We start from the raw sequence: 11694 nt of genomic DNA on the forward strand, positions 1-11694 counted from the left end.
CCATCTGTATGACAATAACGTCAAACTTATCTAGCAAGCCAACCGTTATTGATAAACGTGGATCAACTGATAATAATACTAAAGTATGCCCTTTGATCCTTTTAGAGGTTTATAAGTCCTTGCACTAACTGTTAAGGACACCAACCCCAACATCTTGCCCCCATGTGATGACCACAGATGCCTTCGTGAATTTCTGGCGGCGATCCTCTTTATCTAATTCCGGAGAGACTCGCCTCCCTCCTGTCTGATAGTCAGGAGGTCCGATGTCTCCCCGGCCCTCCTCTTGTTGCAGGAATACTGGGCTAGGAATGCGTCCTTTAGGTCGGCGTAAAGATATACCGACCCGTCGCAAGCGACCCCTTGTACCAACTCGTGCCATCCCATGCAAAGTGTCGTTGGGAAGATTCGGCACCAAACCTCATCGAGTTGCTCCCATACCGACATGTGAGACTCGTAAGCCTCGACGTGGTCGGTCGGGTCACCTTCCCCTTTGTATGCTATAGGTGGTAGCTTGACTTAGTCGGCACCAGGAGTATCAAGGACGTAGGCGCCGAGGGGTTGCCTGACCACATGTCGGACGACACGCGGCGATCGGCTCCTCGCATTCCTAGTCCGGCTCCTCTCCTCGTAGCGAGAAGGACTTCTCCTCCGACTCTGGCGAGTCGGGCTTCTTCTCCAACTCTGACGAGTTGGGCTTCTCTCGCTCCTCCGGTTGGTGCCTCGTTCGTGCCGCGGCGACGCAGTCTTCTCACGAGTGGGAGAAGGACTTAGGTTCACCACGACCACTTTGGGCTTCCCCGGTGTCTTGACAGGGTCAGCTTCTCCCAATGCTCCGTTCAAGTTTCTTGGGGTCACATTTTGGGCCCTGGTCTCTTGGACGGTTTCCGCCGCTCTTGTCGGCGTGACAGTGTGAGCCGGCGTACTCCCAATTAGGTCCAGGAGCATCTTCAGTTTTGCTACGTCAACCACATGTCCCATGATGGTGACCTGGTCGGCAAACAGCGGAGTGTCTGGTATTATTGGCATCCCGTACTCCGGTTGAATCACTTGACCGGCGGAGGGTTGCACAACTCCAGATTTGTGGATGGTATCATCTTGGTAGAATTCGGTTTCGTCGGTCACGAATGCCTCTTGTTCTTTCGACATCTTCTTGGCTTTTGGGGTGGGTTTTTGTGTGTATTTTGTTTGGGAATGAATGTGACTAGCTTCTAGTGTCTTTCCCCACAGACGGCGCCAATTGTTCCGGATGTAATTCCAGAGCAAGTATTGTTACCACCCGTGGCTTGTAGAATGATGTCTCGAGTTGGATTCCTCACGTCTCTATCGTTCCTCTCGGCCTCTCCTGCAACAATGAACGAACTGAGGGCTTGGCTTTGTGCCAAGCGTACTCACTCCGACGCTCAAGTCAGTGAACTTAACGGGATAAGTTGTTAGTACTTGGCTAAGGATATATTGTAGAGAGATAAGGAAGATATTACCAGATGAATAGTGATTCTTAGGTTAATTTGTGGATCCTTTCCTCAATGAGGGTTGAGGAGTATTTATAGACTTTCACCTTTTGTCACGTAGTGGCCAAGTGGCCAAGTGGCTAGCAGGTGGAAAGACCGTTCTACCCTCGGCCGCTGGACCCATGGCAGGCCGGCCGAGGGTCTTGGATATGAGTACGCGGATATGTGTCCCGGCTGGCTAGTTGCCTGGCCGAGACCCAGGTGACAGGCCGATGGGTTGCATTGGCTAGGCTGTCTGAGTCGTTGACTTGTTGTGGATATCTTTGACCTTGCTCAATATGTTGACTTGGTCAGCGGTGCAGAATATGCCCCATCAATACTAATATTAGATGATTTTTTTTTCATTTTTATATGTTTTATATTTACTAGTAGTTTAAAATCCATGCAAAGTTGCACGAATATATTTAAAACTATTTAAAAGTTTGACTTATAAATTTTATTGAAAGAATTAATATTTTACCATCTGTTTTAAATTTCTTTTGAAAATGTATTCGGCATATGTGTCGATTCTTTCGAACAAACATCTATCTTATTTTTACTCAATGACTTTAGCGGTTAATTACAACAATTTGTAAGATCACAAAATCAATGATGTGACTTTTTGCATAAGTCGTCGAAAAGCAACAATCGTGCACTACAAAAGACTTGCCAAAATTTAACCCGACCTTAACCCCTAATCTTGAATGCTTGACCCATTTTATGGTAGACCCACAAATTTTAAATTTATAGTGTTCACAATTACACTTAATTTAAGTTAAGAGATGACTTAAAATAAGAGAAGTTTAATAATATTAATAGATTCGGTCCATAATTAAGTTTATTTCATAGACGATATTGCTAGTAAAAATAATTCCACGTAAATTGTTACAATAAAGATAATTCTCATTGTAAACTCATCGTCCAACTTATACATTTATTGCATAAGTATAACTTGGAAATATTACGCACAAAGAACGTCAAAACAATAAAACCCTAATCCTCTCTAGCGACTGCACAGGCGATTTTGAGGACGAATTTGCTTGCACTAATGGCAAGGAATTCTGCCTCTAAATCAAACAAAAGCTGCGTAACATCACTAAGAGGAAGGGGTTAACGTCGAAAGGGAAGAAACAACAATCTTCTGTTTCGAGTAAGTCTTCACAAAAACCTAATGAAGAGGAGGCCAAGAAACATGCTAGTATGCAGGATTTAGTGGGCATTCCTCCTTTCAAGTTGGATGATGAAGAGGTCATCGTTGAGACCATTGATGAGGATGATGAACCTATTCAGATTAACAAGGACGTCTCTCAAACGATGGAAACGCAAGGAGAATGGACTCACGAGCATGGTAAGAAGAGTACCATAATTAATGAAACTGATGATTCTCCTATAGTTCATATTACTAATGAGGATGTGCATGAGGAAGTAGAATACTGGAAGCAGGTCATTTATGGCTTTGTATTAGGTGCTAATCCTCCCATGGCAATTTTAGAAGGATATTTACGACGTATATGGCACAAACATAGAATTGACAAGATATCCTTTATGCCCAATGGAATTTTTAAGTTCGTTTTCAAACGAAAGAAATGTAGGAGCAGTGTTGAAGGCTGGTCATTACTGTTTGATAGCAAACCAGTCATCATCAAGCCTTGGAAGGAGGATATACCACTTGAGAAAGAGGAGGTTAAGAGTGTTCCAACATGGGTGAGGCTTCATAAGTCGCCTTTGAAATTCAGGGGGACAGAGTCTACCTAAACTAGCAGGAGCCATTGGATCATACATACAGAATGATAATGCTATGGACATAAAAGCAAGATTGGGCTATGCTAGGGTTATGGTGGAAGTCCAAGTGAATCAAAGGTTCCCTAAGACTCTTAAGGTGGTGGATGAGAAGCAACAAATGACTGAGATTGACATAGAGTACGAGTGGAAACCAGTCACGTGCAAGGGGTGTAAGAGGTTGGGACATGAAGAGGAACATTGCAGAATTACTAGCAGGAAAATTGTGAAACCTGTTCCAACCGTGAAACGATCAAACAGATATGGAGACCAGTGGTTGCACCAAAGACTACTCCTCCTCAAGATAGCCTGCTGGTTACTCCAAGAGTGCCATGCTTGAGATCGAGATGAAGCTCGGTTATAGAACAAATTGCTGATGTACATACGGATGAAAATCGGTCCCCCCGACAATCTGCAAAGATGAGTGTATCAAGGCGAACGGATAGAGAAGGAGGGTCACTCAACTCCTACAAATAATTAATGTTAAGCCTTGGTTTTTGGAATGTCCGAGGTATGAATAAGAGGAATAAGCAGTTAGTCATTAATAAATTTCTTTTAGATAATAATGCTGGTGTTTTTGGATTGATAGAAACCAAGGTAAAACCAACTAATGTGAATAAAGCTATGGCTGTTTTTAATAACTGGAGTATTTCTACAAATATTGTCTGTCATCCTGGAGGGCGTATTTGGATCCTTTGGCAAGCCAATCTTTGCAATGTTCAGTTTATTGAATATGACTCTCAGTATATTCATATGCAGATCACTACTCAGACTGATAATGTGAGTTTTTATTGGACAGTTGTCTATGCATTTAATGGTAATAAGGAGAGGGAGTCCCTTTGGACCAACCTAAATAGGATTGCTAGCGAGATACGGGTCCTTGGGCTGTGGTTGGTGATTTCAATTTGTGTGTTAAGTGCGGATGAGAGGATTGGGGTGCTTTTTCTAGAGCTGATCTTTGAGCCTTTCCTAAATTGCATTCATCACTTTGTGAATTAATGGATAGTCCTTCTTTGGGGGCTTTCTATACTTGGAATAATAAGCAATGCCCTGAAGATAGAGTGTACGATAAACTTGATAGATGGCTTATTAATCGGGAATGGCAAGATAGATTCCCGAAATGGTTGCTAACTTTCTCCTGAAGGGCTTTTTGATCATACACCGTGTTTGGTCGGGAATGGGGATCATCAGAATACAAAGGTCAGGCCTTTTAAATATTTCAATATGTGGAGTAAGGCAGCTAACTTCGAGACAGTGGTTCAAGAGGGGTGGTGGACTAGTAAGAAGGGCACTAAAATGTTTGAATTGGTTGGGAAGTTGAGAAATCTGAAGCCTTACTTGAAGAATTTGAATAAGTCCCATTTTTCTGATATTGAGAGGAGTGCTGATATAGCTCTTACCAAATTAACTCAGATTCAGCAGGAGCTAGGTGTCAGGCCCTAGGACCAGATGCTCATTCAGCAAGAATGTCAGTTAAGGGAGGAGTCTGAACGCTGCACGAGGCTCGGCAGGATTTTTACAACAAAAAGCCAAGCTTAATCGGAATCTTGATGGGGACACTAACTCAAAGATACTTTCATGGCCTTCTCAAAACCAGGAGAAGACAAAATTAGGTGCTCCAAATTGCTGATCAGAAAGGAGATATTCATGTGACACCCCATGGTATTCAGGAGAGCTTCATTCATTTCTATACTAATCTGTTTGGGAAGGAGCAATACCACTTTGTGAGTGTTAGCAAGACAGCAATGGAACATGGGAACAAATGTGAAATGATCCACTCTCAATAGTTCTTTGGCTCCTGTAACTAATGATGAGATTAAAGAGATCCTTTTTAGCATTCCAAATGATAAGGCTCCTAGGCTCGATGGTTATTCAAGCCAATTCTTTAAAGCTAGTTGGGATTTGATAGGGGTGGACTTTTGTGAGGCTATACAGAATTTTTCAGAATGGCAAACTGTTGTTGAAGCAGTTGAATGCTACAAGCATTACTCTAATTCCCAAGGTAACCAATCCTACCTCTGTAATGCAATTCTGTCCCATTGCTCTTTGTAATGTGGTATACAAGTGTATATCCAAACTTTTGTGCTCAGATGGCCAAAGTCCTTCCTCATCTCATTTCCCTTACCCAAGGAGGTTTTATCCAAGGATGAAGTATTATGGAGAATATTCTCATATGTCAAGACTTGGTAAGGCTATATGGAAGGAAAACAGTTTCCCCAAGATGTCTATTTAAGATAGACTTACAAAAGGCTTATGACTCAGTAGAATGGGAGTTTTTGTTTCAAGTGATGACTGAGCTCAATTTTCCCAATCAATTTCTCAATCTCATCAAGGAGTGTGTCACCTCAGCTAGCTACACTTTGTCCCTGAATGGTGATTCTTTTGGGTGGTTTAAGGGCCAAAGGGGGTTGAGGCAAGGAGACCCCCTGTCTCCTCTCTATTCACTATATGTATGGAATACCTTACTAGGCTTCTAGCATACACAACTTCTACTATGAACTTCAAATTCCATCCTCTATGCAAAAATATGAAGCTAAGTAGCTTCGATGTTTCCGATGATCTTTTACTTTTCTCGTAAAGGGGATGTGGAGTCAATCATGATCCTTCTCAGAACCTTCTCTACTTTCTCTAAAGCATCAGGTTTGCAGATGAGTAAAGGTAAGTCTAATGTGTACTTCAATGGAGTGAATGCTGATATTAGAAGAGAAATAGTACAAGTGTCTGGGTGTATTGAAGGCACTTTGCCATTCAAATATTTAGGGGTGCCTATCAAACCCTCCAAATTGAGCATTAAGGATTGCCAACCTCTCATTGATAAGGTTTTAGAAAGAATCAGAATGTTGGGCACCAAAAAATTGTCCTATCTTTGGGAGATTGGTCTGGTTAAAGTTGTCTTCAAGTCTCTTCATTCATACTTTTGGGCGTCCATTTTTATTCTTCCAAAGGGTGTCATTGCTAAGATTGAAGCTATTTGTAGGAATTTCCTATGGAGTGGGGATCGAATTTACCAAAACTCCTACGTAGCACTGGTCTAAAATCGTACGGGGAAGAAGCGAGGAGGTTTGGGACTAAAGAATGAGTGTCTATGGAATAAAGCTGCAGTTGGTAAACTTCTCTGGTGGATCCATGCTCACCCTGACAAGCTGGGGTTCAATGGATTCATTGCACCTACTTAAGAAGGAATGGATGGGGGAATATCGGTGTCCTAATGATGTTATTTGGACTTGGAAGAAGGTGTGCAAGCTAAGGACTGAAATGCAGACGCCTATTCTCGGAATGAATGGAACTTGCTACCTGGTAAAGAGTATTCGGTTGGAAAAGGTTACTCCTGGCCGCAACAGGCACCCTCGAAGTGGCATGGCATCATCAAGTTTGGAATAAGTGGGTGTCCCTAAACATGGAATGATTGCTTGGATGAATCAAAGATAAGGGCCTTAATACCAAAGACAAGCTATTTCGCCTTAATATCAGCAGTGACTATTTATCTTTGTCTCTGTGGAAATGAGGAGGAAACTAACCAACACCTGTTCTTTAAATGCCCGTATACTAAAGAAATCATGGTGCGTATTCAGACATGGGTTGGAGTTGTGATGCACGATACCAGGGGATCATGAATGGAATGCTAGATTGTCTAGATTGAAGGTAGGCATTCGAACAAAGATTCGAATCACATTACTTACCATGTGTGGAGGCAAAGGAATGGATGCAGGCATGAGATGAAACTGCTAAGGTCGGAAGCTTGTGTGACAATGATTCAATACGAAATCAGGACCAAAATTAAGCAACAGCTCAAAGGCAAGCTAGCTAGAAGGGATCTTATGTGGATAGGAAAACTCATGTAATTATGTTTCGGTTTTGTTATGTCTGATGCTTGGGTCAGACGAATATAGTTGATGTATTTTGGTACTCTTTCAATATAATTTTTACCTTTACCAAAAAAAAAAAAAAAAAAAAAATCAACCGGTAATCCCAAGTTACACGTACATTACAATTTTAATACAATTATTGCTTAAGCATAATTAAGAAAATAAAAACATATAATTTTTGAAAATCAGGAAACAAATTTAAATGTACTTTTCTTTAAGTAGTGCTTTAGTTTAAGAGATCTTAGGAAACATTAGTTTTTAATCAAAACAAAGGTTGTATAGATAGGCCGGAAAAAGATATTGTGGTGGAAGTATTATAGAGTATAGATTGACATAAACTTAGTCAAGGGTATCGAGTCGGATTTCAAGCCTAAATTAACGGATCATATTTGATTGGGATCGGTTCACGGTTAAGATATACAGGCTTTATCCGCGGTAAAAACACCTTGGGTAAATGCCAAAGCGTTGCAATTGAATTGTGCAGCCAGAAATACGCCAAGCACAGGACGTTCTCACTCTCGGACCCTGACCCCTGCTATCATGTGGCTAAATGACTCCAGAATTATTTTTTTACGGGGTCCTATTTATGCCAATTTTATGTATAGGTCCGGGTTGACATCAAAATACGGGTCAAAAAAATTTCTCAAAGCTTTTTGTTTAATTTTTGTTATATTTATTACTTTTTTTATTCGAATGAACTCATTTTGTCGCGGGTAAAAATCGAACCCTTACCCTCGGAGTTGGAGTAAAAAAAACTTTTATCACTTGAGTTAACTCTTGTTCTTTATATGTATAATTACTTGGTATCAATATTTTCAATAATTTAATTACTCAAGTATTTATAATTGAAATTATTCATAGAGTATATTAACTTTTATTCCCTCTATTCCAGTGAATAATGATTTACACTTACTCTATTAACTGAGACGAGGGGAGTAATCAATAGTTCCTCTAATCAGTCATACCTTAATCTTGTAAAGTAGGGGTAAAAAGAAATTTCCTTGTAAATGAGGAATGTTGGAATAAGTTTTTATCAAGCTAAAAGATCAACTTAAGAATTTATGAGAGACGATCTCTCACTTGAGAAATCACTTTTTCCCTACACTTTTATGTGCTTTTTTAATTCTTTTATTTTCTTATTGTGACTCAAAATAACTCTTTTTTTTTTGTACAAGTCGCGTCTTTATTATAAGCATACCCTTGTAATTGTAGATTGTTAACATTTTAATTAATATATCTTTTTGTAAGGGTGTTGATATCCATTTTATTATTTTTAGTAGTTCGGACTTGGGACCCTTGGGAGTAATACTTTCTTGGTTTAAAGATAAGTTTAATCACAAATAGGGCGTAAAATAGCAGGACTAACATGTAATTTATGATTTAACAAGTACTTACAAGTTCCAAATATCAATGTGTCAGCAATTTATAGTTGCAGAGGTGCCTTTGTGTTGCTTTATGATCATTACATGTTTTCATCTAAATTATTTACTTTGTTAATGATGTCTGATGGCTGGCAGCTGTCAATTGAGGTGTCCTACAATTTACCTTGTGGGGTGTTCTTCATTGCAACCTTAGATTTCTTTAGACTTTTTTCTTTGTTTGGGGTGTCCTAGGACCCCCTAACACTATACGTACATCTGCCACTGGAGGTCAAGTGCCAAATTGGTAAAAACAAAGTAAGCAAAGTGACAAATTGGTAAAATAAAATGGATGTTAGGTGACAAATTGGTAAAAAAACATTTCGGAGGACAATTTAGCGTAAATCAAATACGATAATATTACAATTTTTTATTTAATGTTGAATTTTGTCTTACGAATAAATAAACTTAAATTGCCGAATCATTTCAGGCTTTCAAACCACTCAAAATCATTTTGGAATTAAGTCTCTAATCTTTGTTACATTTTGCTTCCAAAATAAGTAAACTTAAATTGAAAGATTTATTAAGTACGTAACTTTTATTTTGACATTTTTTTTAATCCAGTTATGGGATCAAGAAGTCCCCTTAATTTACAATAGGGCAAGTTATTGAATCATCAAGCTAAGTGAGTTTACAATAATTGTCTAGGTTCTAGTCATTGAATCATCAAGTGGATTTACAATAATTGTCTAGTTTTCATAGGGTAAAAAAAATCTCATCCTCCAAACTTTTTATCTATTCCCATTCACAAAATCTCATTATAGACAAATTTCATATCCGTCTATAACTAAAGATAAGCAAATACAATACCACATTACTAATAGGACAAGCAACAAATGGGGTGGTGGGGGCAAAAAATGTCACCACTTTCTAGCTATTTGACCCGTCTTTAGCTATAGACGGATATATCCGTCTATAGCAAGACTAACTGATTCCCATTATTTTGCACGGTCTCTAAGACGGAACTTTAACCGTTAATTTGACATATACTCCGTATATACATATATATAAATTTTTTAGGTTGAAAAAATGAAAATTATATTTTATGAAACAAGTTTTGATGATAAATGGTAAATATATATATATATATATATATATATTTTTAATTTTTTTAAATTATTTACGATTAAAGTTTGTTACCTTTGACTCTAAAAAAGGAAATGAGAAGAAAATAGAAAATAGGTAGGACTATTTTCAACATAAGAAAATCTTAATTTTCCTTACAGAAAATTGAACATAAAAGAAATGCAAAAAAATGTCTTAATAACTTTCCGTATTTTTTCCCGGATATTCCCGAATACTTAGATCAACAACGATAAAAAAAATGACATAAAAAATTTCATTAAAAAATGTTTACTTATTCGAAAAAGCAAAAAATTTCATTAAATAAAAAAATTTGTAATATTATCGCGTATTTTATTTTACGCGAAATTGTCCTCTCGGAATGTTTTTTTTACCAATTCGTCACTTACCGTCCACTTTTTTTACCAATTTATCACCTTAGTTTTTTTACCAATTTATCACTTAACCTCCATTTTCTTACAAATTTGGTCATTTGGCCGCCATCATGTTATGTGATATTTTATTATCAATTATAGAAAGCAAAACATAATTCATATCAGTGGAATATTGTTTGTGTTACACCTCAAATAAGATCGTCATCTACACTCCACAAGGTAAAAATTATTACCCTAAAACCATAGCAATTTTATGCTTTATTCCACATATTACTTCCTCTAAGAACTGATGAAGACCGGGTGTGGATGTAAATGGAACGATTTTAAAAATAATGTTCAAAAATAAAATATTTATTGTTTTAGGTCGGTTTTGAAAGTATTTGTGAAAATGGTATCCACGTAGGCTCGGGTTTTCAAAACCTGGAATACGGAACAAACACGCCACTGTCAATGGCGTGTTTCTGTAAACTTTGGAAAATGGAGTGAAAGAAACACGCCAATACGAGTGACGGGTCTTAGGCTCTGTTTGGTAAAACTAAGTGAAAAGGTAACTGAAATCTGAAAATATAGCTGAAAACTGAAAAGCTAACCGAAACCTGAAAATGTAGCTGATAAGGTAGCTGAAAATTAGGAATGGATAAGGTAGGTGATTATATAAAAAAGTGTGAGACAAACTAACTGAAAAGGTAACTGATTTTGACGAAATGACGTAAAAGGATATGATAATTATTTAATAGTAAATTTAAGGGGTAAAAACGGAAAATTAAATCAAATCAGGTACCTGAAATCTCAAATGCTACTGTAGGTGGCATTTCATTTCAGGTAGCTTATTTGGTTAAATAAGCTACTTGTCAAAACGCTTACAAAAAAAATAAGGGGTAGGTACCTGAAATTTTGGTCAAATAAATTACTTTGACCAAATCAAGTACCTGAAATGCCTTGCCAAACAAAGCCTTAGAGTAGAGTAGAAATACGCCAATGAGAATGGCGTGTCTATTCAGCATCAAATTTACAGAATCTGCTTCAAACAAAAGACACACACTTCCGTCTTCATCTTTCTATTCTTCTTCTTCTTCATCCTGACCAAAGCTTCATTTGTTCATTCAATTATATCACACCCTTCTAATATCAATCAATGATTCAACCCCATTGTCCCCAATTAATAACTTCACAAACTCCAATCCATCTGATGCATCAATTCCAGTTTCCCAATTAATTTGATGCATTTTGTAAATTCATATCATATATTTTCCCATCTATTTTCCCATCAAAAATCAATTTTTATCATTAAAACTATGCTTACCCAACCCTATAGATGCACTACAAAATTCACAAGGCTTTTCCTCTCTCAATCATTCTCTTCTTCAAGTATCATTCCTTATGTGCAAAACCCATCTGTAATTCCTCGCTAATTCAAATAACTCGTCTCCAAGTTCTCATGAAATTGCTTCTTCTTTTAGGGATTGGTTTAAGATTTCCAAAAACCTAAATTTGATCGGATTTCGATGTTTTGAACTCGAAGAATGGCGAAAATATGACAGCTTGACTTGGGTTCGAATTTGAGTCAAACCCCTTGTATTGGATATGATCAGGTATAAAAGTGATGATGCTTTATCTTGCTTGAAATTCATTGATTGGGCTAGCGGACAATCTAATTTACAATATTCTTATGCCACTTATGTTGAAG

This window comes from Silene latifolia, chromosome 6 (assembly GCF_048544455.1).
Source record: "Silene latifolia isolate original U9 population chromosome 6, ASM4854445v1, whole genome shotgun sequence".
NCBI lineage: Eukaryota > Viridiplantae > Streptophyta > Magnoliopsida > Caryophyllales > Caryophyllaceae > Silene > Silene latifolia.